This window comes from Scyliorhinus canicula, chromosome 10 (assembly GCF_902713615.1).
Source record: "Scyliorhinus canicula chromosome 10, sScyCan1.1, whole genome shotgun sequence".
NCBI classification, from domain to species: domain Eukaryota; kingdom Metazoa; phylum Chordata; class Chondrichthyes; order Carcharhiniformes; family Scyliorhinidae; genus Scyliorhinus; species Scyliorhinus canicula.
The window spans coordinates 124,214,766-124,242,009 of NC_052155.1; the positions used below are offsets into that span (position 1 = coordinate 124,214,766).

Sequence of the window (27,244 nt, forward strand, 5' to 3'; positions counted from 1 at the left end):
GAATGCTTTTATTGTACTTAATCTGTCACGGGTTCTCCGGGACACACAAACAAAGGTTTACAAAGTGGGAGGATACATTAAGGGATAGTTTTAAAATCCAAAAAAGATTAAAGTGACATAGTTCTCATAACTGATAATGTATCTGTTCTTCTGAAGACAACAGCTCCTGGGTTGAGTTCTTTAGAAATGTCATGGAAAGTCAGAAAAAGCGAATTAAGTTTAAGCTTGTAAAAATAGATGGAAAGAGAGAGCCACACTTCTGGGCTGCTCATTTCCATTCTGGCTTGTTTCTCCCTGGTGCTTGGAGTAAGAAAGTTTTGTTGCGTGCGATCTTCCAGTTTGTTACACTCAAACGTAATGATGCCGGTGAACAGCGGGAGAGGCCAAAAACAGAACCGCGCCTGGAGCCAAAGTTTGCCATGCAACCGGCCCGCTCCTGTCGGCGAATTCGGAGTCTCGTCGTAGCAAGGCAGGAAACCAGTTATCACCGCTTAAGCACAATTTCCATACAATTAACGAGAGCTACCAGTCATCCAAAGGCCTCCTGTCGTTTGCCGGCCTCCCCAGCAAGTGCTCACGCTGGCGCTGATTAGTACTCCTTTTTAAAAATGTCAATCTGATGGAAGGGCTTCTTTGGGGAGCCGAGGAGGTGAGTAGCAATCTTTGCTCACAGGCAAAGAGACCGGGGACACTGACCTTGCCATCCAGTGCTCGCTGGGGGTGGAGGACCCTCCACAGGAGTGGGCCGCCATGGGAGACTGGGGGGCGGTGCTGGGGAGGGGGGCAATCGTTCGCGGCACCACCGTGCCAACCCTTGGATCCTAACCCCATTCCGGGTGTAACCCCTGTCCCAGCCTGTCTGCCCCACCGATCAACCATAAACCCCACCGACTGCTGAGGCCTCTGGCTGCGCAGGTGAAGGCAATCGCTAACAGGGAATTGGCAATCGTGGTTAAGTGAGCACTTGACACATGCCAAGTGGTTCCCGTGGGTGGGCGGGCATGTAGCATGAGGGAGTCATTGCTACCATTCCACTTAAACCTTGATGCCTGGACACTGTCAGAGTCAACACCACACACGCAGCAGCCAACATCCGAACACCCAGAGGATGGGACACAGCTCCGGGGACATGACCACGGCCGGAGGGTGGGTGGGTGCCACAGGGAGGGGGGTATGCCTGGAGAGACAGGCGAAGGGTCCAGGGGTCAGCCTGAATTGCGGAAGAAAGTGAGAGGCATCATAATGGTTGTGCAAAAAGTTGTTTAATGTGCTGTACAATACCCCATTTCCGACCGTGTCACTCGCAATCCCCACCCCGGCCCCCTAGCTGACCTCTCCCCCCTACCCCAGTTCCCATCAGTGATGCTCAACATGCCTAGCCCTCCTAGCTCTACCACTATGCCTTGGTGTTTCCCCAGGATGCACATCTGAGGTGGAGGCAGCCAGCTGCTTACCTCGTCCTGTAGCCTTTGATGCCCCTGACGGGCGTCCTCTGGGCAGCTCACTTGTCGACGGCACAGTCACAGCCGTGCCGCCCTGTCCCATGAGCTGACCCTGGGAGGCGGCCTTATCAGAGGAGTGGAATTCGGAAGTGCTGGTGGCCATCGTTGCCGCTCCATGGGACGGATCCGGGTTGCCACTCAGTGCCCCCTCCTCCGGGTCACTGCCCATAGGGCCCTGGGGTTCACCTTGGGATGGAGGGAAGCTGGTTCGGGCCCCGGCTGCCCCTGCATCATCTGGCACTGCCAGCCCTGGTGGTTCCCCATAGTCCTCACCATCGTGTTGACATCCTAGGCGATGCTCCTCAGTGAATGGGCCTTGCTTTACAGTGCCTCAACCATGCCTATCTGAGAGAGGGACATGTACCGCAGAACCCCATCAAGGTCGGTCTGGTACTGGGTGACATCCCCTAGTGAAGCAGACATACTGCTGGGACCCTAAGCTCTGGCCGTCACCGACTGCGCGACGCCTTGGGCATCTTCACCCATGGTGCTGACGCGTGCACCATGCTCTCCACTGCGGTCACCACCCTAGCACTGTTGGCCTGGGTGCCACTTATTGCCGCCAGCATCTTCTGCGCCCGTAGCCTCTGGGATTCCTCCAAATGCCTATTAATCTGCTGGAGTGATGCTGACATCTCCCTCTGAACATCCCGGTCGCTCCCCATCATCTCCATCAACTCCGGGTAACTCTATTCCAGAGACTCAGCATCAGGCTCAGACCCAGCTGGATCCAGTGATTCAGCAGACCTCTGACTGCTGTCTTGCCTGGTGGGTCCTGCCTTCACAAGATGCACATGAGCAGCAGTGTAGTACTCACCAGATTGTTCCCTAGAAGCCTGTCGACTAACCTTTCCCACCAAGGTGTGTGTATCTGCACTGGTGGAAATGACCGGTGTGCTGCTCAGCGTTGTTAGCGGGGTGGCTTGCAAGCGCGGTCCCGGCGAATCAGCTGGCGAGCCTTCATTTGGGGTGGGAAGCCCGTGAGGCCTCGTTAAGTGGACCAATTAACATTGAATAGCATTGCTGGCCTCGCCAGAACAAGTGACAGGAAACTTGAGGCAATTCCCGCTCGCGACAGAAATTTTTCCGGGGAATCACGCTCGCTATCTGAAGTCAGTTTTGATCAGATGGCCATCTGATCAATACTTCCATTGTCCACATAAATAGTTGAAAGTTATAAACCATTGCCACACAACGGAAAATGTATGGTGACTACTCACACCAACATATGATGAATTGGTTTCGCTGCAACTCTAGGTGAAGTTTTGGGTTCCGAGACAGCGGGCGGGATTTACCGAGCAACGCGCTACGTGTTTCATGGCAGTAGGAGGCGGGTCACCATTGGACAGCAGTGGAATTTTCTGGTCCAGCTATTGTCAATGAGGTTTCCCAGTGAATGCACCCCATGCTGCGGGGAAACCTGCGGCAGGGGTACGCCAGAGTCAACGCCCATAAAATCATGTCCAGTGAGTTTGGGAGTCCAGACCTTGCGATTTGATAAATTCATGAACAATAGAAGATGTTAATTCCACCAATGGCTTTGTCTCAATATGTATGTCCATTCAACCCGTGCTTGCGTGTGTTTCGCCCCCACAACCCAAAGATGTGCAGGCTAGGTGGATTGGCCACGCTAAATTGCCCCTTAATTGGAAAAAATTAATTGGGTACTCTAAATTTATTTAAAAAAATAAAAAAATAGTATGTCCATTCAAGGGACATAATTCCCCAAGGAAATTAAGAACTTTCTGGAGACTCGAGGTAATTTTGAGTCTGCAGAAGTTACATTAGTCATCTGACTTTGAAATACTACCTTAACAGCTTGCGTTTTTAGTCAGTGATTTCCAGCCAGTAAATTCATAAGTTATTTTTTGATAATGCATAATTCATAACAGAGGTATTTGAACAATGTTGGGAGCTGGGGTTCTGTCTTCAAGAACCAAGGTGAGCCTTCTAAACAACCTGCCTCTGCACCTACACTCCGCCTGCATTTCATCACGGGTCAAAAACTCCACTGCGAGCTCGAACCCTGCGTGGATAAAAACCAAAATTCCTGGGCAAAGTCAGTCATGAGTTGGGTACGCGCTTTGGAAGTCAGGAAAGAGCCCGGCTCATATTTCACAAGCCCAACACTAAAATTTAGCCCAGAGTTAACATTTCAGGTCAATGTTCTTCCATCGTAACTGAGAAAAGTCCTATTTTTTTTACGTCAATGATATTTAAGTCCAATGGAATCATGTAAGTTGTAAACTGCGAAGTTCCTGTTTGAGATGGTTTAACAGTTAGGAAAAGGAGATAACAAATAAAGTTCTTTTGACTCGAAACTTGCGTTTCATTATCAATGGGATGCCTATGTAATCCCATGGAGATGACGAATTTTTGAAAGGAACTAAGAATTTGTCAATCGAAAGTCATGTATACGTTGATTCAAAGTTACAGCGGCGAAAACCAGTGTGAACAACAGTGCCGAGTCTATTGATTTAATCTGGGAACAAAATGGTTATTTATAGTGTCCACAAATATGTCTTTAATACAGGTCTAGCAAGCATATATTTCCTCAACTCAATTTACAGCATAGCCAGGAAAACAATTCTTAAAATGGACTGTACTTTAAGGAAGTTAACATGTGGTCGTTTGTAATCTGACAACACAAACTACTATTGTCCAAAATATTTCATGCAGCTGCAAATGTGGTTAGGCTTGATGCCAGCAGGAGCTGAAATACCACATTACTCAACAGTTCTTTTCCCACAATGCATGGTTTTGCAGACTGAAGTCATATTATCCCTAAACTGACAGTATGATCACATGCTTCAGTTCCTGATGCATTTTCTTCCTGTTTCTCAACCCTCTCCTCGTGTGCACAAAATAAAGAAGAACTCCATCGGGTTAATCTAGCAATTTAATGCTAGTGGACTTGTTTTATAGCTGGCAGACATCTAGGTTTAAACAGGCTTTGACTGATTTTTTCTACCCTTAGTCTATATTTCACACTTGCTCTTGGGAAATGGGTGCCATCCTTAAAGCACTCCTTTATCCATCACTAGTTGCTATTAAGCCCACAAACCACCGGAATTGTTTCAAATTCAATTTCACAACTGGTTGCTGTGAGACTTGAACTCAAGGGCGGGGATTCTCGGAGCCTCCGCGCTGAAATTGCGCTCGGCGTGGGCGGAGAATGGGGCGTCGGACACGCGACGCCTTTGTGCGATTCTCCGGCGATCGGAGAATTGCCAGCAGTTGCGTGCATACGGTCGACGCGGCGCCGGTCGGGGGCCATTGAAAGAAGCTCCCGCGCCGATCCTCCGCGGACGACCGGCCGAGTTCAACCGGCGTGGTTCTAACATGGTTCCACCCAGCGAGAGCTCGGAGTCGCTGCTGCGGTGGCCATCTATGTGGGGGGCAGTGGATCCGTCGGCCGGGAAGGGGGAGGGGGGCTCCACGACAGCCAGCCCCGCAATCGGGTGCCGGCTCCACGACAGCCGGGCCTGCAATCGGGGGCCACCAATTAGCAGGCGCGCGCAATCTTGGGGGGGGGGGGGCTACTTCTTCAGCGCCGGCCCAGCCTGCACCGGAGCACTCCAAGGCCCTGCACGCTGCCTTAAAAACAGAGAATCATCCCGGACTTGCTAGAAAAAAGTCTGGAGTGATTCACGCCTGTTTTCCCATGGGCATGGGGACATAATCCCATTATTGGAGAATCCCACCCAAGGTCTTCACATTTTGACTAAATGGGAGGATCAGGTGATGGTGGCAGTGTGAGGGAAAAAAACAGATTTCTTGGTTTTTATGCCTCAGGGGTAGTCCCAGGTTGTGGATCCTCACCAACCTCAAAATACAGGCTATGGAACGTCACTGAGGCATCAATGGAGAGGAAGTCAGTGGCCTAGGCAGATCTGCCTCACTAATGAAGCTATATGGAACAGAGGCAGGAAGTCATGGGATGGATTCATAAATGGAGGAAAAGCAAACTCCAAAGTGCTAACACAGAAAACACCATAAATAATTTAAAGGCTAATATGTTGATCAAAAAAACAACACTGTCAAACAAATAGCCTCAAAAAAATAACACTGTGCACGTGTTCAGCTATAAAACTTAAGTCTTAAACCTAAAAAGAATATTTCCACATCAGCTCCGGACTAAAATACACTATATTCTTATTTCTTTGTAAGTAAAAAGCATTACTTTGTGGCCTTCAATATTTACTTTAAAAAACTAATTTATTCCTAAATAAATGACAGAATCTGTACTGCTAACAGAAGTGTCTCAGGCTCATCAATAAATTCACAAGTGAATCATGTTACAACATTTTGATCGACTTGCACATTTTCCCTGATAAATATAATTCATAAAATTACAACTTTAAAATGTAAGAACCCCAGAAAAATATACAGTAAGTTTTCATTTACATTGCCCTGTTTTACGTCATTTCATTTTAGTTAATGGGGCCATCATTTGCATTTAGTGTTGGGATTTTTGGTTTAACGTTGTTTCCTGTCAGGTCTGACATGGGGTTGCGTGGCTCGATTGGCGCCATTTTTAAATATCCTCTCCTACTCCCTGACCCTCCCAGTTCCTGCTGACCCACCCTCCGCAACCCAGCAACTTCTGCACTGTAAGATTCTTTCTGTGAACGTAAAGCTAGCTCCTCCTGCCTCTCGCCACTCATCTCACGCGTCCTTGCTTACAGCGAGGGAAGTAACATGAATGTGGGGCACTAAGTGAGAGGTTCAGCGAGCAAGGTCAGTGGCAACCAGGAGAGTTGTCGAGCAGGAAACGCGGTGAGCTGAAGAGGTGATGAGACTTAGTGGCAGGGAGCAGGAAGTAAGGAGGAACATTCAGCATATTTCTTCTTTATTATTATATTACATTTACAAATATAGGAATTTAGCAATAGTTCAACCTACATGGTATAATTATTTTTTCTGATGGGAATAGTTCTACAAAACCTAACTGCAGATTTTACATTATTGGGAAAACCTGATTTGCGAAATGTTGTTTGATTTAAAGTTGCACTTGGATTGGATTTACTGTCCCATATACCAAGGTACAGTGAAAAGTATTGTTCTGCGTACAGTCCAGACAAATCATTCCATACATGAAAAAACATTGGACATACATAAATACACAATGTAAATACATAGACACAGGCGTTGGTTGAAGCATACAGAATGCAGTACTACTCAGTAGAGATGATGTTGGAAGGGATCAGATCAGTCCATAAGAAGGTCATTCTAGAATCTAGTAACAACGGGGAAGAATCTGTTTTTGAACCTGTCAATGTGTATTCTCAGACTTTTGTATCTCCTGCCCGATGGAAGAGGTTGGAAAAGAGAATAACTTGGGTGGGAGGGGTCTTTGCTGCCTGCTTTTTCAAGAACGTAAATGAAGAATTACTGTATTCATTCAGCATGACTCAAATAAATTCAATAAAAGTTTAGGTCATTGGTAGCCCAATCAATGGTGAGGATTAAGTTATATTCCTCCATGTTTTATTTTATACTAGATTGTGCTATGTCATATACTCATTAATGATTATATACTCAAAATAATATAAAGTATTCTAAACTATATTTGATCTGGTTCACCATGATTAACACAAAAAGATTGTCAACCTAAATTGCCGGTAAGATCCTTGGGAGTTTCCACTGTTAAGGTCATCATAAACCCCATCTTTGTGTCTTTTCACAGTTCCCAACAACATTATGGCAATTAATAAGGAGAGACCCATCATATGTTCTAGAGGAGAACGGTTCAAGATACAGTCCATTCAAACTACAGTCCTTGTTCCTCCAATTCTAGTATCTTGTGCATCCCCAGTGTTTTATTTATTCATTCAAGGGATCTGGGTATCTGGCTATGCCATTTATTGCCCATCCTTAATTGCACAAGAAAAGGTGGTTGGTGAGCTGCTTTCTTGAACAACTACAGTCCATATGGTGTAGATACACTCACAGTGCTGCTAGGGAGGGAGTTACAGAGTTTGACCCAAGAACAGTGAAGGAACCGCGATATATTTCCAAGTCAGGGTGGTGAGTGGATTGGAGGGGAACCTCCAGGTGGTGGTATTCTGAGGTATCTGCTGCCCTTGTCCTTCTTGATGGTGGTGGCTGTTGTTTTGGAAGGTGATGTCTAAGAAGCCTTGGTGAGTTCCGCTCCACTACAGGCAGTCGTGCTCTCTAAGCCCCAAAGCACTGCAATTCCCTTTGAAACCTTTCTTCTCGATACTCCTTAAAACCCACCTCTTTGACCAAACTTTGGCCAAATGTTTTGCTTTTTATCTTTTTTCCAAATATCGCCTTAAGTGGCACACCTGATTAAGGTCCTGGAAAAAAGCAGATGGAAACAGCATTGCAGGTAGTGTCATTATTTCCCCAGCGTTGTTTCAGCTCCAATTATTCTCCAGCAATTTGTGTACACTATGTGGTCGACCGCTACTCAGTTGGTATCACTTTCCCATCTGAGTCAAAATGTTATTGGTTCAAACCTCATTCCAGGATTTGAGCACAAAGATCAAGAGGGAGTACTGCACCTTCGGAGGTGTTTTGGATGAGATGATATAAACAAAGTCTCGCCTACCTTCTTAGGTATACAGAAACGATTCCACGGCATTATTTCAATGGTGAGCATGGGAGCTATTTCCAGTGCATTGGCCAATAGTTATCCTGCCATCAAAATCGTTATAAGAACATAAGAACTAGGAACAGGAGTAGGCCATCTGGCCCCTCGAGCCTGCTCCGCCATTCAATGAGGTCATAGCTGATCTTTTGTGGACTCAGCTCCTCTTTCCAGCCCGAACACCATATCCCTTAATTCTTCAAAAAACTATCTATCTTCACCTTAAAAACATTTAATGAAGGAGTCTCAACTGCTTCACTGGGCAGGGAACTCCATAGATTCACAACCCTTTGTGTGAAGAAGTTCCTCCTAAACTCAGTCCTAAATCTACTTCCCCTTATTTTGAGGCTAACCCCCCTAGTTCTGCTTTCACCCAAGCACACTGGGCTAAATCGCTGGCTTTTAAAGCAGACAAAGGCAGGCCAGCAGCACGGTTAAATTCCCGTACAGCCTCCCCGAACAGGCGCTGGAATGTAGCGGCTAGGGGCTTTTCACAGTAACTTCATTTGAAGCCGACTTGTGACAATAACCAATTTTCATTTCATTTCATTTTCAGTGGAAACAACCTGCCCGCATCTATCCTATCTATTCCCTTCATAATTTTATATGTTTCAATAAGATCCCCCTCATCCTCTTAAATTCCAATGAGGACAGTCCCAGTCTACTCAACCTCTCCTCGTAATTCAACCCCTTCAGCTCTGGGATTAACCTCGTGAATCACCTCTGCACACCCTCTAGCGCCAGTACATCCTTTCTCAGGTAATGAGACCAAAACTGAACACAATACTCCGGGTGTGGCTTCACTAAAACCTTATACAATTGCAACACAACCTCCCTAGTCTTAAACTCCATCCCTCGAGCAATGAAGGACAAAATTCTATTTGTCTTCTTAATCACCTGTTGCACCTGTAAACCAACTTTTTGCGACTCATGCACTAGCACACCCAGGTCTCTCTGCACAGCAGCATGCTTCAATATGTTATCATTTAAATAATAATCCCTTTTGCTGTTATTCCTACCAAAATGGATAACCTTACATTTGTCAACATTGTATTCCATCTGCCAGACCCCAGCCCATTCACTTAACCTATCCAAATCCCTCTGCAGACTTCCAGTATCATCTGCACTTTTCGCTTTACCACTCATCTTAGTGTCGGCAGCAAACTTGGACACATTGCCCATGGTCCCCAACTCTAAATCATCTATGTAAATTGTGAACAATTGTGGGCCCAACACTGATCCCTGACGGACACCACTAGCTACTGACTTCCAACCAGAGAAACACCCATTAATCCCCACTCTTTGCTTTCTATTAATTAACCAATCCTCTATCCATGCTACTACTTTACCCATAATGCCATGCATCTTTATCTTATGCAGCAACCTTTTGTGTGGCATCTTGTCAAAGGCTTTCTGGAAATCCAGATATACCACATCCATTGGCTCCCCGTTATCTACTGCATTGGTAATGTCCTCAAAAAATTCCACTAAATTAGCTAAGCATGACCTGCCCTTTATGAACCCATGCTGCGTCTGCCCAATGGGACAATTTCCATCCAGATGCTTCGCTATTTCTTGCTTGATGATAGATTCCAGCATCTTCCCTACTACCAAAGTTAAGCTTACTGGCCTATAATTACCCGCTTTCTGCCTACCTCCTTTTTTAAACAGTGGTGTCACATTTGCTCATTTCCAATCCACCGGGACCACTCCAGAGTCTAGTGAATTTTGGTAAATTATCACTAGTGCATTTGCATTTTCCCTAGCCATCTCTTTTAGCACTCTGGGATGCATACCATCAGGGCCAGGAGACTAGTCTACCTTTAGCCCCATTAAGGAGGCAGTGATGAGCAAGCTAATGGTGATAACAATCATCTCAAGGTCCTCACCTGTCATAGCCTCATTTCTATCAGTCACTGGTATGTTATTTGTGTCTTCCACTGTGAAGACCGACCCAAAAAACCTGTTCAGTTCCTCAGCCATTTCCTCATCTTCCATTATTAAGTCTCCCTTCTCATCCTCTAAAGGACCAATATTTACCTTAGCCACTCTTTTTTGTTTTATATATTTGTAGAAACTTTTACTGTCTGTTTTTATATTCCGAGCATGTTTACTCTCAGAATCTATCTTATTCTTCTTTATAGCTTTTTTAGTAGCTTTCTGTTGTCCCCTAAAGATTTCCCAGTCCTCTAGTCTCCCACTAATCTTTGCCACTTTGTATGCTTTTTCCTTCAATTTGATACTCTCCCTTATTTCCTTAGATATCCACGGTCGATTTTCCCTCTTTCTTCCCTCTTATAACAGATATGTCTGGTCATTATTGTTCGGAGTTGTGGGATCTTGCTGTGCATCTGTTGGTGCTGCCTTTCCTACATTATAACAATGATTATTCTTCAAAAATACTCCATTGTAAAGTGCTTTCCGATGTCCTGGGATTGTGAAAGGTAAAAACAAATGCAAGTCTTTCTTGATTGTGGATAGCACAATTGCTTCACAGCTCCAGGGTCCCAGGTTCGATTCCAGCTTGGGTCACTGTCTGTGCGGAGTCTGCACATCCTCCCCGTGTGTGCGTGTGTTTCCTCCGGGTGCTCCGGTTTCCTCCCATAGTCCAAAGATGTGCAGGTTAGGTGGACTGGCCATGATAAGTTTCCCTTAATGTCCAAAATTGCCCTTCGTGTTGGATGGGGTTACTGGGTTATGGCGTTAGGGTGGAGGTGTTGACCTTGGGTAGGGTGCTCTTTCCAAGAGATGGTGCAGACTCGATGGGCCGCATGGCCTCCTTCTGCACTGTAAATTCTATGAAAATTCTATGATTGGGGCAGCACGGTAGCACAAGTGGATAGAACTGTGGCTTCACAGCGCCAGGTCCCAGGTTCGATTCCCCGCTGGGTCACTGTCTGTGCGGAGTCTGCACATTCTCTCCGTGTCTGTGTGTGTTTCCTCCGGGTGCTCCAGTTTCCTCCCACAGTCCAAAGACGTGCAGGTTAGGTGGACTGGCCATGATAAATTGCCCTTAGTGACCAAAAAGGTAAGGAGGGGTTATTGGGTTACGGGATAGGGTGGAAGTGAGGCCTTAAGTGGGTCGGTGCTGACTCGATGGGCTGAATGGCCTCCTTCTGCACTGTATGTTCTATGTTCTTTCAGTATTGCTGAACGGATGTGTCTCAAACTTTTTACTTCAAAGAGATAACAGCAATATTTCTGTTGGGTTCCAAGAGATTAAAAATAGTAGTTTTAAGTAGAACAAAATCAAAAAGCTCAGAATCAGTCCCTGTTTGAGTAACATGCTGAAAATTTGCAAGGGGACAGGTAGAGGCTGAAATTCAATCAGAAACCAAAAGTAAGGTTTTGGGTGAGATTTTCAGGCCGTTCACGCTGGCGGGATCTTATAGTACCGCCAAAGGTGCACCCCGCAGCTGTTCAATGGGAAACCCCGTTAACAATGGCAGTACCAGGAGATCCTGCTGCCAGCCACTGACGAGCTGCCCTCGGCTGGAGTAGAACACGCCACGGAGGGGCAGGAATATCCTGCCCATAGAAACGCTTCTCGCATGCGGTCGAAAGCATTTTTTACATTAGCTACATTATCCATTGTAGGTTTTTGCTGTCATCAATCATAAACAAGAGTTCCTTTTGATCAACAAAACTGTGGGTGCATTCTGGGGGTCTGCAGTATACTCAGTTGGTGTTTGAGCAAACAGGTCATAGTAAGAATCCATTTGTATCGAGATTGGAAAAGTCAATGGAGTGCACTACACGAACCAGTGTAGAGGAACAAAAAACTGTACGACTGACATTACTTACCTAATTTGTAGGCAATAGCATGCTGAATTCCTAAAGCTTGCTCGAAGAAAGTGGGAATGATTGGCATAGCTTTGAAATCCCACTCACCCATGTCTTAACCTACAATGGCTCCAGATCCAAAATATCAAATTCTCTTATTCAAATCCCTCCATGCCTTAACTCACATAGCCCTCCCCTTCTCATTTCTGAAATCTCCTCCAGTCCTCTGAAAAGCCTCCAATTCTGAGTGTGTTCATCCCTTCCCCTTCTCTTTGCTCTGGTAGCATCTGCCATTGCAATTAATCAACAACCACTATTTGCATGTACAAACAGCCTTCAACATGTGTAGCCTTCAAAAGGACAGTAATCAGACAAAAAATGGACGCTGAGCCAAAAAAGGCATCAACAAATTCTGTTTATCATATAAATTGCACAGATCCCAAAACCAGGCACGGGATTGCCATGCGAGATTGACTCTCGCCTGTGAACTTAAATAAAGACACCGCACCAACTTTGTTCTGACAGCTCATTGGAATGATTTCTCCATGCAGCCAGTCAGGTAGCCTGCACGTTCTCCCCGTGTCTGCACGTTCTCCCCGTGTCTGCGTGGGTTTCTTCTGGGTGCTCCAGTTTCCTCCCACAAGTCCTGAAAGACGTGCTTGTTGGGTGAATTGGGCAATCTGAATTCTCCCTCGGTGTACCAAAACAGGCCTGGAGTGTGGCAACTAGGGGATTTTCACAGTAACTTCATTGCAGTATTAGTCAGAGATACAACCAAGTACATCATGCTGTGTGTAGTTGAGAATAAAAGTTGCTGTAGGCATGTTGTTATAGCTTTGGAAATTATATTTAAAATTTGTTTTTATGTGATTAATGTTCTTCTTTGGGTATATAGTGAAATGGCTGCCACTGCAGCTGTTCCTTAGAACTTTTCTTGCTCAAATGCGATTGGGTAGAAATATTTAAATTGGGAGAAAAGTTTTAGCATGATTAGTGAATAGCATAAAGAACATAGAACAGTACAGCACAGTACAGGCCCTTCAGCCCATGATGTTGTGCCGACCATTCATCCTAACCTAAGATCAACCTAACTAGGCCTCTTCAATTTACTGCTGTCCATGTGCCTGTCTAAGAGTCGCTTAAATGTCCCTAATGATTCTGACTCCACCAGCTCTGCTGGCAGTGCATTCCACGCACCCACCACTCTCTGTGTAAAGGACCTACCTCTGACATATCCCCTATACCTTCCTCCAAACACCTTAAAATTATGTCCCCTCGTGACATCCATTTCCAGCCTGGAGAAAAGTCTCTGGCTATCCACTATATCCATGCCTCTCACCACCTTGTACACCTCTATCAAATCACCTCTCTGCCTTCTTCGCTCCAATGAGAAAAGCCCTAGCTCCTTCAACCTTTCTTCATAAGACATGCCCTCCAGTCCAGGCAGTATCCTGGTAAGTCTCCTCTGTCCCCTCTCCAAAGCTTCCACATCCTTCCTATAATGAGGCGACCAGAACTGGACACCATATTCCAAGTGTGGTCGAACTAGAGTTTTATAAAGCTGCAGCAAACCTCATGGCTCTTAAACTCAATCCCCCTGTTATTGAAAGCCAACATACCATATCTCCCACATTTTCTAATGAGGTCCATTAGAATGCATTAATTAGCACGTTTTTCATTCCCAGCAGGACAATAGGGTTCTTCCCAAATGAACAGACTCTGGATCTCTCTCACACTGCCCACCCCAAATAGGGTTATGACCTTGGGTTGCAGCCACCAGTACATCCACCCACACATTCATCACCTTCCCCACCTGCACAACCTGGCAGGAAGGAGGTCAAATTATCATCCTGAAATTCTCAGATGTCACAATATTAGTAACTAGTGATTCAGGGACTTGACAAGGCTATGGTAGCCCAGGCTCCAAGCTCCCTAAGAGCCATGTCACAGAAGCTGAACAAGTATTTTAAAAACATTTCAGTAACTTATGACCTTTCCAAAGAAGTGCACAGCACTAACAAGGATTCCCAAGGAGGTGAGAAGGTTTGGGAGCAATACCAAACTGCTGCCTTTGTTCATCAGAGGACTGTTCTGATTTACTCAGAGCTAGATTCATTAGCTGAGCTACTTTCTCCTACACTCTAAAAGGTAATTTGTTATCTTAGGATTCAATATATTTAAAGGATAGCAGGAAATCCTGCAAAAGAATCAAGTCTACACCAAGAAACAGGAGCTGAGTTGGAGGACTTTGATATCTATGAGCATTTTTGAGATTTTTCAACAAGTGTTCCATGATCGTCACTCCCAACATACTGCAGTATTCCACCAACAAAATAATTAAATAAAATAGCAAGATTACAGTCCTCTGGGAAATTGATCATTTCGTTTTGGTAATACATCTGTTGCAGCTACCAGCAACTGGAATATGTGTGAGAATATACCGGGCATGGCCACAAATATTTCTGCCCGGAAAGTAAAACAGAAGAACATTATATAGACATAACCCAAATGGACTTAAAATGTGATTTTAGTTCATAAAATAATCCAAGGAATGGAATGCTTCAATCTGACATATACTCTGCTCTTTCCACAATACATCAGATAAATTCCAGGCACCTGAGATGACAGTATATCAAAACAGGTTAAAATAATTTCTGCGATACCATTCAGTGGAGCAAAGGTTGTTTTGGGTGGCTGAATATAACGTGTTGGAAGTGTTAAAATTCAGCCTGATATTACAGAAACTAAGGTGCAGACAGTTCCAGGATTTTATACTAACTACTCTTAGTTTGTGTCTTATTCTTGAGCTTTTACATAATTTGAGGTCTACAGCAACTGCTCAAATGCTCATTGTGGGAACTGGATGTAGCCATATACAACGGTTACTTATTGTTGTTGGAAATGTTTCTAGACAGACAAGTTGCTACTTGGCTCATCTTGCTTCAGCAACGTCTTCATAACACTGATTACAGTCCAAAAAGTACTTAATTGACTATAAAGTGCTTGAGGCATCCTGAGATTGTAAAAGATTGCCTGGTGTGTGTTTTATTATTTTATACAGAATGTGTTATTGGAACTAAACCCTTTGATTCATAAGCCTCTGCCGAACTGCCATGAAACCAATAATAGTGCTATTCCTGAAGGAAAAAGTGCAGAGTGATTCTCGCTCGTTTTCCGGTGGATGTGGGGATTTAGTACCCAGAAGGGAGAATCCCACCCAGAGTCTCCCAAAGTGAGAGTCCCAGGCTATTGGTCCAATTTTCTAGCTGCCCAATAGTAGTACAGTAAATTTGGCAGGCTAGACATACAATAATTCAGGACAAATTGGTAATATTACTCAAAGAACATAGGCTGGCTGGCATGGAAAAGGAAATGAACCAAACCAAACAGTTAAATGTCTTTAACTGAAAAGATCTTATTAATACCCTTCATTTGAAGCCTACTGGTGACAATTATACCCGTATAGTATTTAGAGAAGGTTATATTCAGTAAAATCTTATTAATAGATTTGTTGACTGAAACTTATTAGTGAGCAGGGAAACAGACAATTTCTGCATCCAATGACTGATTTTAACTGTGGATGTATAAACTCAGGGTGCACTTGTAGCATTGTGGAGTCCTGACCTAATTCTAGATTGGCTTGTACTTCTCTGAAGGCAGTTACACACCATTTAGGTTTGATGCCATAGTTACAGTCAAACCATGCTTACATAGGGCTCAACATGCAGTTCCAATAGTTCCCTTGGGCACATCCAAATGACATCTGGATAATGCAAACAAGGTGCTGCCTGAAATTAGACATTAGCTCATGATTGTTACAATACACTACGGTCTACAGCGGCTGATTGTCCTTCAGAATCTGGATACTGTGGTAGTATCAATAGTTTATATAGCAAGATACTAGATTATTTAACAAGCACAAGAACAGAGCAGGTCAAAGACTTGTTGCTTTTACAAACTTTATTCAAATTACCCAATATTTGTGCCCTCTTGAGTAAACTTCATATATAGTACTCATAGCATGAGATAAGCCACAACTTCTCAACAAGATGATGATTCCATATTTGATTGAAAGCTCAGAAAATGTCAAGAGGAAATTAGTGCTGGACATCAGGAATCATTCAAGTTGACAGGAACTCCCATTGTCTGGTGTAAATAGGCGCTTGTGGCTCAAATATGGTGTTGGGGCTCTTGAAAATTAAAATAGCTTATTGTCACAAGTAGGCTTCAAATGAAATTACTGTGAAAAGTCCCTAGTCGCCACATTCCGGCACAGGTTCGGGGAGGCTGGTAGGGGAATTGACCCCGCGCTGCTGGCCTGCTTTATAAGCCAGCTATTTAGCCCTGATGGGGCTCTTCCCACCCCATGGCAGCCATCTTGGGTTGGGCTCTGAGATGGACAATCAGAGCACCTGACTGTTTCAGTTGAGAAACTATTTGTAATATAGAAAAATCAGGAAACCAATCTGAGTGAAGTTTCAAGATGCTGAACAACCTAACCAGTGGTCTTTAAATAGAGCACCGAGGCTGCTAGAAAAACAGCTCAGGGACTGTTTAATGTATTTGGCAGGGGCCACGCAAATCTTTAATCCACCAGCCCAGGCCCATCCGGGGCCTGCAGTTTGTTACTTCTTAGCTCCCAGGCTTTGACTGTTGGCCAGCTGATTTACCACAATCATCAAGCAGTGGTAGAATGTCCTGAACTCCTCCATCATCTGGCAATTGTAGTCCAGGTCTGAAATTGCCACGGCTTCATCATGGCAACAGATGGGCTTTGCTGTCCATTAATTGCCTGTAGCTAAAATCATGATCTGTCGGATACGCTACAGTGACAAATTAGCACCAAGTAACAGGCTAGTGTGATTAACTTGTTATAACAGTTGCTGTTTTAAAGGTTACATTTGTTTTCAAACATGGACTGAGTTTAAGGGCTGTTTTTAAGCTACCAGACAGAATAGTGAATTTCAGACTGTTTCACCCATTCTAAGAGGACAAAAGGCAATTCTTAATTTCACTATGGTTCACTGTGGTCCCATCCAGAAGATAACAAAGTTTTGTTGACACTTCATTATGAGCATGTAAATTCATCTTGTCCAGGGCAAAGGTGAGGACCTACAGGTCGTTTGAAGTGGGATCTGACTTGGCATTTGTACAGATCACATTATAAAAGTGGTCATCTTGACCTACCTGCAAAAAGCATAGGCAGATCCACAGAGAACATCTGAAGAAGCTTCAATTTGGAAAGAGGCAGACAAAGGTACATAGAAACAGCCACAGCTTCTGCTGTAGGTAACTAGGCAGCTTGAAAGTGCCACCCCTGCAAAAATAGAAGATAAGATCCTTCACTCCTCCCTGTAAACAGTGTTAAAGCAATCTCTGGCAATTCAACACTGGAAATCATCACAGCTGCAGAAACTACTCTACCATCTCAAGACTTTTACTTCACATAACGCAACAGCTTGGGTGCAATCTTCCTAAAAATTGGCAGATTGCTGGATCAGACGATAAAACCTGTGTGAACCTTGCAGGTTTGATAGCCAGCTTTTCTCGCCAGATCTAACAGCACTCTGTTCAATTTCAAAGGAATTTTGCGGTTCACACAACCAGATGGAGGGGTGGGGCCTAAAATAGCTGGCAACGCCGGGAATCTTAGACTGGGGCCCCTTTCAAAGTTTAATACCAGGATCACCACAGACATCAGGATCCCCTGGCAAATATGGGGAACAACCCCCAACATTGAAGAGGGTAACCTCCAATGAAGACCCCTGGTAGTGCCCAGCCATGTCCCTTAACCCCTGAAGGCTACAGGCACATTTGAGCCCCCGGTGTGGTCATCGCGACTGGTTTTCATTTTTGACGCTACAGCGTCAAGACCTTTCGTGACATTGTTCTTCATTTAAAGTATGTACATCAGATTCATGCCTTTTCTGGGTGTGAAGCTGATCACGTTCCAGCAGGGAGGGTGGGGAAACTCCGAAACTCAAATCTTGCTGTAAAGATTTGCGTTTCGGAGTTGGTGCGCGATTTAGCGGACTTCATGAGAATCCCCCACATGGTTAACCCAACCACTAAATGACAGTCTTGGACTTCAAAACACAATGGGCAGGATTCTCTCACCCCTGGCCGGTTCAGGGAATTGGCAAACGCGCCGTTTTTTTACGTGACGCCGACCCGACGTCGTTCCGCAATTCTCTCAACCCAGCGAGAACGGCATCATCATAATCGGCGCCGCGCCGCCCGGAGAATCGCCCGAGGGGGTAAGTTCAGCGATTCTCTGGGTTCCAGTGGATTCTGTGGGCCAAATGGCCCGAAGTCCCGACGGCATGACCCCAGGTCACGGCGGAGCCATTCTAATCCGCAAATAAAAATTGGCAGCCAGTCGTGCTGGCTGTCGATGCGGGAGAGGAGGTGAGCGGCCGGCGTGTGGGGGTACCTGAGTCTGTCGGGACGGGCATGACCGGGGACGAGGGCCTCCATGTTGGGGGGGGGGAGAGGAGACGACATGCCAGCCAGCCTGGAATGGCCCGCCGTGGCAGGGCGGTGCCAAAACCATGGCCGCCGTTATGGCGGTCAGGCTGATGGGCACCGACCCCGGGCACTGGCTGCCCGCAAAGCTCCCGGCAGTGCCCATGGGTGCCAGACCTCCCAGGGGCTGGGCCTCCCAGCCGATGGCACCCACTGGCAGGAAGCTCCTGGTCTGCATCCATGGCAGCCCCCGTGAGGGCATAGCCCCATGACTATCAGGAGGGACGGGTAATAGTGGGCGGAGCACAGAGGGTGTGGGCAATGGGGTCTGGGTGCATGCGTGGCTGTGGCGCAACCAGCCAATCGTGGCAGACATGTAGCCCATGGCACCTGGCTGTAGAGGGGGCCATGCGCTATGGTTAAACATGGTGTATACCACCCCCCCCCCGGCAGTGCAGATCATAATGTTTGGGCACCAGCCAGCGATGTTGGCCGCTGTGGCAGGAGCCGCTGCCCTGTGGCAGCGTCGGCGCAGGCGGCTCAGAGAGGCTGCGGCAGCGGCGGCTGCAGCAGAGGGACAGGCTGCAGAGGGCCAGGTAGCACCCGCTCAGGCTGAAGGGCCGCCTGCTCGGCAGGAGGAGGAGAGGGAGGCGGACGACGACTATAACAACAAGGGGGAGGCACAGGATGAGGATATCGATGTGGATGAGGAGCAGGAGGAGGAGATGGTGGTGGTGCCAAGGCACCGGAGGTGCCCGATGAGGCCTCGTGTTTACCGGCGCCGCATTTCCTTCGAGGATCTGCCGGACAGGGTATGCAGGAGGAGACTCAGGTTGAGTCTGGAAACTGTCACCCATATCTGCCACTTGATGGCACACCTGGCACCATGTGGCACTGGGGGAGGACATAATATCCCAGTGGCCGTTAACCCGGTGGCCCTGAACTTTTATGCAACGGGGTCGTTCCAGGCACCGAGTGGGGACCTGTCCGGCATCTCCCAGCCATCGGCACACCGGTACACCCGTGCAGTGACTGGCGCACTGTATGACATCGTGGACTGGTACATGAAATGAAATGAAAATCGCTCGTTGTCACAAGTAGGCTGAAAATGAAGTTACTGTGAAAAGCCCCTAGTCGCCACATTCCGGCGCCTGTTCGGGGAGGCTGGTAGGGGAACTGAACTCGTGCTGCTGGGCTTCCACGGTCTGCTTAAAAGCCAGCTATTTAGCCCTGTGCTAAACCTGCCCCTGTTCCAGTTCCCTGTGGACCTTGCCCACCAGAATGCCCGGGCAGCAGGATTCACTGGCGTGGCCAGGATACCCATGGTGCAGGGGGCGATCGATGGGGTGCACGTCGCCATGCGGCCACCAGCGGAGAAACAGGGACGTGCTCATGAACAGGAAGGGGACCTACTCCATGAAAATTCAGGTGATCTGTGACCACCGCATGAAGATCATGCACGTCTGTGCCCAGTACCCGGGCAGTATGCACAACACATATATCCTGGCACAATCGTTCATCCCCGCCATGTTCGACGGACACCCCCCAGCTGAGGGGCTAGTTTATGGGCGACAGGGATTACCCATTACGGTTGTGGCTGATGATGCCTATATGGAGGCCACAGACCAACGCGAAGCCCGATACAATGAGGCCCATGCAGCAACTAGGGGTGTGATCGAGAGGTGCTTTGGCCTGTTGAAGATGCGTTTCAGGTGCCTGGACCGCTCTGGAGGGGCCCTCCAGTACCAATCGGAAAGGGGCGGCCGCGTCGATGTGGTCTGCTGCATCCTCCACAATATAGCCCAGCAGAGGGGTGATGAGCTGGAGGAGGATGAGGAGGCAGAGGGGGAGCCCGCGGAAGGGGACGCCTCTCCAGATGAGGAGGTTGGAGACGAGGGGGGCAATAGACGCGAATGGGGGCTGGATATGGACGGGAGGCTGCACAACGCCATCGACTTGGCCAGCGAGCACGCAAGGTGTTGATCGCCGCACGTTTCACCAACTAGGGGGGTAGGGGCTCGCTAAGTAGGGACACTGGCACCACCGTACCTCCCTACTTCACCACCCAGCACCCTCATCTCCCACAACACCCATGAGACGCACCTCCCACACCACTCACTAACCTTAGCTCCCACACCACCACATGCACAGCAACCCCTCCACCACACATCGACTTGCAGCACAACGGGTTAGTCTCACATGATTGCTTGTGGAAGCGGGTGTGATCAATGCCATGGGGGATGATGCCAACCTGCTCTGCGATGAGCTGTGAGCTCCAAATCATTGGACAATGTTTGACTCATGGCCAGAGCTACACACCTTCCACCTGGGTGGTCCCTGTATATGTTCTGGACACTCCATCACATGGCCATGTGGAGTAGCTGGCGGTGGTGTTCCGTGGACGCCGCATTGGGGGAGGGGGGGTGATTTACATCCACCTGGGCTCAACGTTCCATCGTCCTTCGACCACAGTGGCACTCAGTCCCCTACACAACCCTGCAGGCACCGAACATAGCACAGAGGCATCTTGCATTGATGTAACAGTGAGTTTAATAGGAACATAACTAAACTGTGCCCTGCACCCATGCCAACTTACTAGGTGTCAAATTTCTTGACCATCACTTCGTCTCGATGTTTCCCCAGACGGTACAGCAGCATGGGGCGGACTGCTGAGACTCGCGACCTGGCTCCCCGTTGACGCGTGTTTCCTGGGGCGGCCCAGCTTGGATGGGCCAGGCTGCTCCACGGGCATGCTGGATGGCAAGGTGCCACCCTGTTCTGCCCTCTGCCCACCAGATGCACCTTGGACGGAACGGGGGAGTCCAAGGATCCGCGGTGTTCTGGGACCTCCCCTGCAGGAGTCACCAGAACGAACCCAGAACCTCCACCTCCCTCGGGGTGCCCGGTGGACCCCAGGCCTCTCTATGGGACGGGGGTGCGAGCGAAGACGAGCACCGAGGCACCACCGATACCTGGCGCTGACAGTCCTGGAGGCCCGCTGTGGTAACGACCAGGGTCCGAACGTCAGCAGTGATGGAGCTCGGGGCGTGGGCCATCACAGTCTGGGTTTGTGCGACACCATCCATCATCTGGGCAAGGCCGCTGATGCTCTCAGTGATGGCCTGCTGCGACTGGGCCATCATCTGGGCAATGCCGCCGATGTTCTCAGCGATTACCTGCTGAGACTCGGCCAGACTGCAAAGCGTGGCTGTAATGTCCAGCTGGCTCTGACACTTGGCTGCCTGTGAGAGGGCAGCCCTGTCCTGGGCCACAGATGATGCAAGCACATGAAGCCCCACGCCTTGCATAACCTGACCCATGGCCGAAACCTTTGCCCCCATTGCCTCCCGTGCAGTGTCGCTCTGAGTGGCAGCCATGACCGGCACCACTCCCTGCTCCTGGACGCGGATGGACTCCTGCAGCTGCTGGAAGCTGGCCGTCATCCCGTTGTCTACTCCCTGGGTGTCCAAATGCATCGGGTCTATGGGTGGGTCTGGTAAGTCCAGGAACCCGGGAACCGTCTGGGCGGCAGCTGGTTGCTGGGGCTGGGCTGCCCTCCGACCATCCGGCCCCTCAGCTGCTCCTACCTCCACCTGCTGTACCGGTACGGTTGTGTGGTGTGTACCAATGAGTGCCCCAGAAGCCTCTTCACTAAAGTGCCCAACCAAGGTGATAGTCTCTGTGATGGTGGAGGGTGTGGGAGACAGCAGTGATGCAAAGTCCATGTCCTCATCGGAGCCAAAGTCAGGGATTCCTGCATCGACCCCTGGCCCGATGGTCCTTGTCTCGCCTCCGGTTCACTATCGGGTCTGTCCATCAACCGTGTCCCTATCCTCTGTGTGTCACTGTCCTGGCTGTCGTGTGCATCTGTGTCCAGCGTCTCCGTGTCTGGCTGTCAGTATCCTGGGTGTCGGTCCTCTATGCATCAGTCTCCTGGGTCTCAGTGTCAGAGGTAGGCCTTCCTTGCTGCCTGCCCTCCCCGCCACAGCGTGCGTCCCTGGGGGCATCTGAACCTGGCACTGGTCGTAGGTGAGGTACGCCAGATGGGCCGGGACGACCGGCAGCAGGTCCTGGAAGATACAAGACAGCATGTATCATTAGACATGCGGACTGGGGTGAGGGGTGGGGGTGGTGGTTGGGGGGGGGGGGGGGGGGGGGGGGGGGGGGGGGGGGGGGGGGGGGGGAGAGTGGAGCCAGGCAGGGGAGTCTCACTTGCTGGTGCGCCTCCGATCTGGCAAGGGGCAACCTCCCGGTCCCCGGCTCTGCCAACGAGGTCCAGTGCCCTCTGCTCGTGGACTGTGAGGGGCTGCCGTATGGGTGGACCACCTCCAGTTCTCTCACGTTCCCTATTGTTGTGGGCAGAGCGGCCCGTTCACGCCGTCGCAAAACGCGATGCCGTTTACGACCCGTTAACACTCTGCCACGGGATTAGAGAATCCCGGCCATTAGGCCTGCATCAAACATAGACGAATCTTGATTTACAAATATCATTGCACCTTCTTTTAACTAATTGTATGCCCACATGCATACCCACACACAAAGTGTCGGTGACATAAGCTTTGAAATAATTTGCAATGTGGATACTGATGTTTTCAACTTGGATGGGAGCCACTTCTCTAGAACAGAGATAGGAGGGCAACATCATGTTAGGAATGGAATAACATACCTTCCAATTAAATACTAATTCGATGTCAATTATCCAATAGAAGTCACTGATATATAAAGGGGTTACAGGTGGCAATATTTGTTGGTGGAGATTTATGTGTGAAGTTGGATCAAAGAAACAAAGGTGTTTTGTGGAGAAGCAGAATTCTTGTCTCCTTTACTTCTTTACAGCAACCCAGAAGCTTGAACACATCACAGCTAAATCAACAGCTAATACTGTTGCTTCCCACATTAACCATTAACAAGAGTAGTTCATTTAAAATAGAATCGTAGAATTTACAGTGCAGAAGGAGGTCATTCAGCCCGAGTCTGCACCGGCACTTGGAAAGAGTACCCTACCTCAGACCACAACTCCACCCTATCCCCACAAACCAGTAACTCCTCCCAACTGTTTTGGACACTAAGGGCAATTTAGCATGGCCAATTAACCTAACCCGCACATCTTTGGACGGCGGGAGGAAACCGGAGCACCCGGAGGAAATCCACGCAGACACGGGGAGAAAGTGCAGACTCCACACAGACAGTGACCCAAGCCGGGAATGGAACCTGGGACCCTGGAGCTGTGAAGCAACTGTGCTACCGTGCCCCCCCTTAGGAGCAGCTAGACCGCAGATACAAGAATCTTAATGTTTCACATGTATGCATAAATACAACTTGTATGAAGACATCCAACACTAAGAACTTTATATTCAAATTAATTTGCCCTGAAGTAAATGTTTGGTTTAAATATGAAGGCCCTGGCAGCTTTCCATAGAACACAATGGCTTACTATGTAGTAAGGTCATCTAGTCAAGCATGTTCATTGGCGCTTTTCTAGAATACCTCAAAACAAATCCACCTGACCTGTTCTCTATCCCTGTATCTTTCTCTGCTCCAAATATTTTCCCGTTTTTCCTCGAAAAGACACAGTGATCTCTGTCTCAACCATCTCCTGTGCAAACACTTTCATCTTCCAATAATCCTCTTGTGTAAAGAAATTCATGACTTCCCAACTAAATCTCTGTGACAATATTAAATTCATACCTCTTTATCACTGGCTCCCCAAGCACAGGAAATTGTCTTTAGTCACTCAATCAGAACTCATCATAATTTTAAATAGCTAGATTAAATCTCTTAACTGTCTCTGCTCCAGTAGAAATTGCCCAAATATGCTTGTCTCTCGTCACAAATAGCTTCCAGCCCTTCATCATCCTAATGAATCTATGCTGTTGACCTTAGATGCACAGAGGAAGCAGATACTGCACTTGCACACATCATGGGGTTCTCTATAACTTTTTTCAGTTTGACTTCTGTTATGACACCCGAGGCTGTTGCGCAGTGAATTCCAGCCCCACTTGACGCAACACAGATGAAATTAGACTTTTTTTATATTAATAACCGTGGCTTTGGTAGAGTTAAATTGACAAATTTTATATTAATAGCCTTGGCACCAGGTCTGTAAATTGAAACACAAGTAACCTTTTATTAACAGTAATTATAATTAAACTGGCAAAAAAATACAACTGGCTATCGACTATTTGATTCCCAACACACACATCCTTTCTAACCCGTCCAACCCCCTCTCTCTGATATATATATTATATATAAGGAAGAGAAATAATAATAATATAAAAGGAGAAGGATCTTTGATTCAGATGGATGTCTTCCAGTTAGTTTCAGTACTTTCTTTTCCTTCAGCTTGTAATATCTTCACTGCAGACTCACGGAGACAGCAGGCAACAGGCAGCAGAGAGAGGGAGAAATACAGCTCCTCTTCCTTCGAGGGTCTAGAGGCCTCTGGCAGGTTTTCTCTCTCAAAAGAACATAGCTGGCAGGAACCAATCGCTGTTGTTAGGCAGAAGATCACTGCCCCTGGCCAACCCATTGCTTGCCAATTATGGCCTGAACTGATTGTTGAGACCATCAATTCACAAGACACGTGATTGTAAGTGAATAGAGGTTTTAATAGTCTTACAACTGAGCCTGCCTGCGATGAGATGAACTGGCAGCAGGCTCATGACTGCAGAGCTTTATACTTCCGGTTAGTGGGAGGAGCCATCGGCGGAGCCAAGTACAAACTCTTCATCTCCCCCTATGGGTAGAGCCGCGCAACGACTCTTATACAGAGCCCACAAGGACACAATACATGTAATACAACATAGTGTGAATTACTAGTTATATAATTCACCACACTGATCACTTCACAGATCGTCTCTACTGAGTAGCACTACACTCCGTGTTATTACCCATGCATATGTATTTACATTGCGTATTTATGTAGGTCTGATGTTTTTCATGTATGTAACAATCTGTCTGGACCAGTGATCTTCAAAGTCGGGGGCGTGACCCGCGGGTTGATCATGGGCGGGTGTCGGAAGAGTCGCGGATCTATGCGGCGCAGCGCTCCCGACTGCGCAAGTTCGCTCGCAACAGCCGCAGCAGCCGACATAGTTAAATGTTTTGTGCATGGTAAAAAGGCTGCTCGCAGCCGGCATAGTTAAAAGCCGGCTGCTGCTCGTTCTGCCTGGTTCGGAAGTGCTCAGTTCTTCTGAACGAAGCGGAGGCCAAGTTTCCCCCCAGCAACTAGCACCATCGGACCCACCCGCAGAGATCCAGCACCATGGCCTCCACCTCGGAACTCGCCTGTATCTACAGCGCGCTCATCCTGCACCACAACGATGTCACTGTCACCGAAGACAAACTCAATGCCCTGATTAAAACAGCTGGTGTGACCATTGAACTTTTCTGGCCTCGTATGTTTGCCAAGGCATTGGCTAATATTGACGTCAATAGTCTGATCTGCAACGTTGGTGCTGGCAACAGTTGTTTCCACTGCTGCCCCTGTTGCTGCTGAAGAGAAAAAGGAAGAGAAGAAACAGGAAGAATCTGAAGAGTCTGACGATGACATGGGCTTTGGCCTCTTCGATTAAACGTACCGTGCAACAACATTGTTACAATTTACAGAAGATAAATACAAACTGAATATAAAAGCTGGCTGCTGCAGCTGAAGGCCGCGAATTTGCGCAATCGGAGACCACAGAAGATTTTGTTTTAAATTCTATAATCTTCCTGCCTGTGGGAGGCAGAGAGCAGGTCACGGCCCCCGAACGTCGCCATCAGGTGCTTTGGGCGCGATTGCGATTCCTGCACTTTGTCAACAGCAAACAAGGTCAGAGAAAATGGTGGGTCGCGAAGGTCGACCGGCGTGGATCGAGAAGGTCGGCCGGTATGGATCGAGAAGGTCGGCTGGCATGGGTCCCGAAGGTTGGCCAGTTGCTAAAAATGGGTCCCTGGAAAAACAGTTTGAAAAACACTGGTCTGGACTGTATGCAGAACAATACTTTTTACTGTGCCTCGGTACATGTGACAATAAATCAAATCTAAATCTCCGAGTTTGCTGGGTAAAAAAATATCTGAGTTCTCCCTTCCCAAATAGAAAATGTGAACAGTGATCCAGTAAGCAAACTGTTGGAAACTTTGAGTCCACTACTTCCTGCGCTCAACTGAAAGGTATATCTCAATTATCGATCCACGGACCAAAAATAATAAAGATAAACCAAATGAAAAGGATCAAAAGGAAATAACAGGAAGGACTCTTAGACTGTAATAGAAACATTGGAAGTTCCCACCAAAACTTCCACTAGGACCAAATTGTAAGTAAAATCAAAACACATTTACTCACACACAAAGGGCTCCACGATCCATCTGCACCTCAAGGTTAAATCCCTTCTGAGGCATAATTCCTGTGGAACAAGGCTCCACTCTTCTAGGCGCTCATATTTCACCGGCTTCACAGAATGACAGAATTATTACAAGACAGAGGAGGCAGCCATTCGGCCCATTGTGTCTGGACCAGCCCTCCGAATGAGCAATCCACCAAGTGCCCTTCCCTTCCTTGCCCACTTTTGAATGCCTCGATTGAACCTGCCTCCACCACACTCTTAGGTAGTGCACTCCAGCCTTAGCCACTTGCTGCATGAAATCGTTTTTCCTCATGTTGCCTTTTCTCCTTTTACTAATTACTTTAAATCTGCACCCCTCATTCTTGACCCTTTCACAAGTTTCTTTCCATCTACATGTCCAGGTCCCTCATGATTTTGAATGCCTCCATCAGATGTCCTTTCAGCATTCTCTTTTTCATGGCGACACGGTGGCGCAGTGGTTAGCACTGCTGCCTCACGGCGCCGAGAACTCGGATTCAATCCTGGCCCCAGGTTTGCACATTCTCCTCGTG

At 47.6% G+C, this 27,244-nt stretch overlaps 1 protein-coding gene and 1 pseudogene across 4 annotated transcripts in view; one reads left to right on the forward strand and one right to left on the reverse strand.

Moving 5' to 3' along the window:
* znf704 (zinc finger protein 704) overlaps positions 1-27,244 on the reverse strand; it is a 253,862-nt gene that overhangs the window by 171,696 nt on the left and 54,922 nt on the right. The window lies entirely within an intron of this gene.
* Positions 25,586-25,973, forward strand: LOC119972647 (annotated as a pseudogene).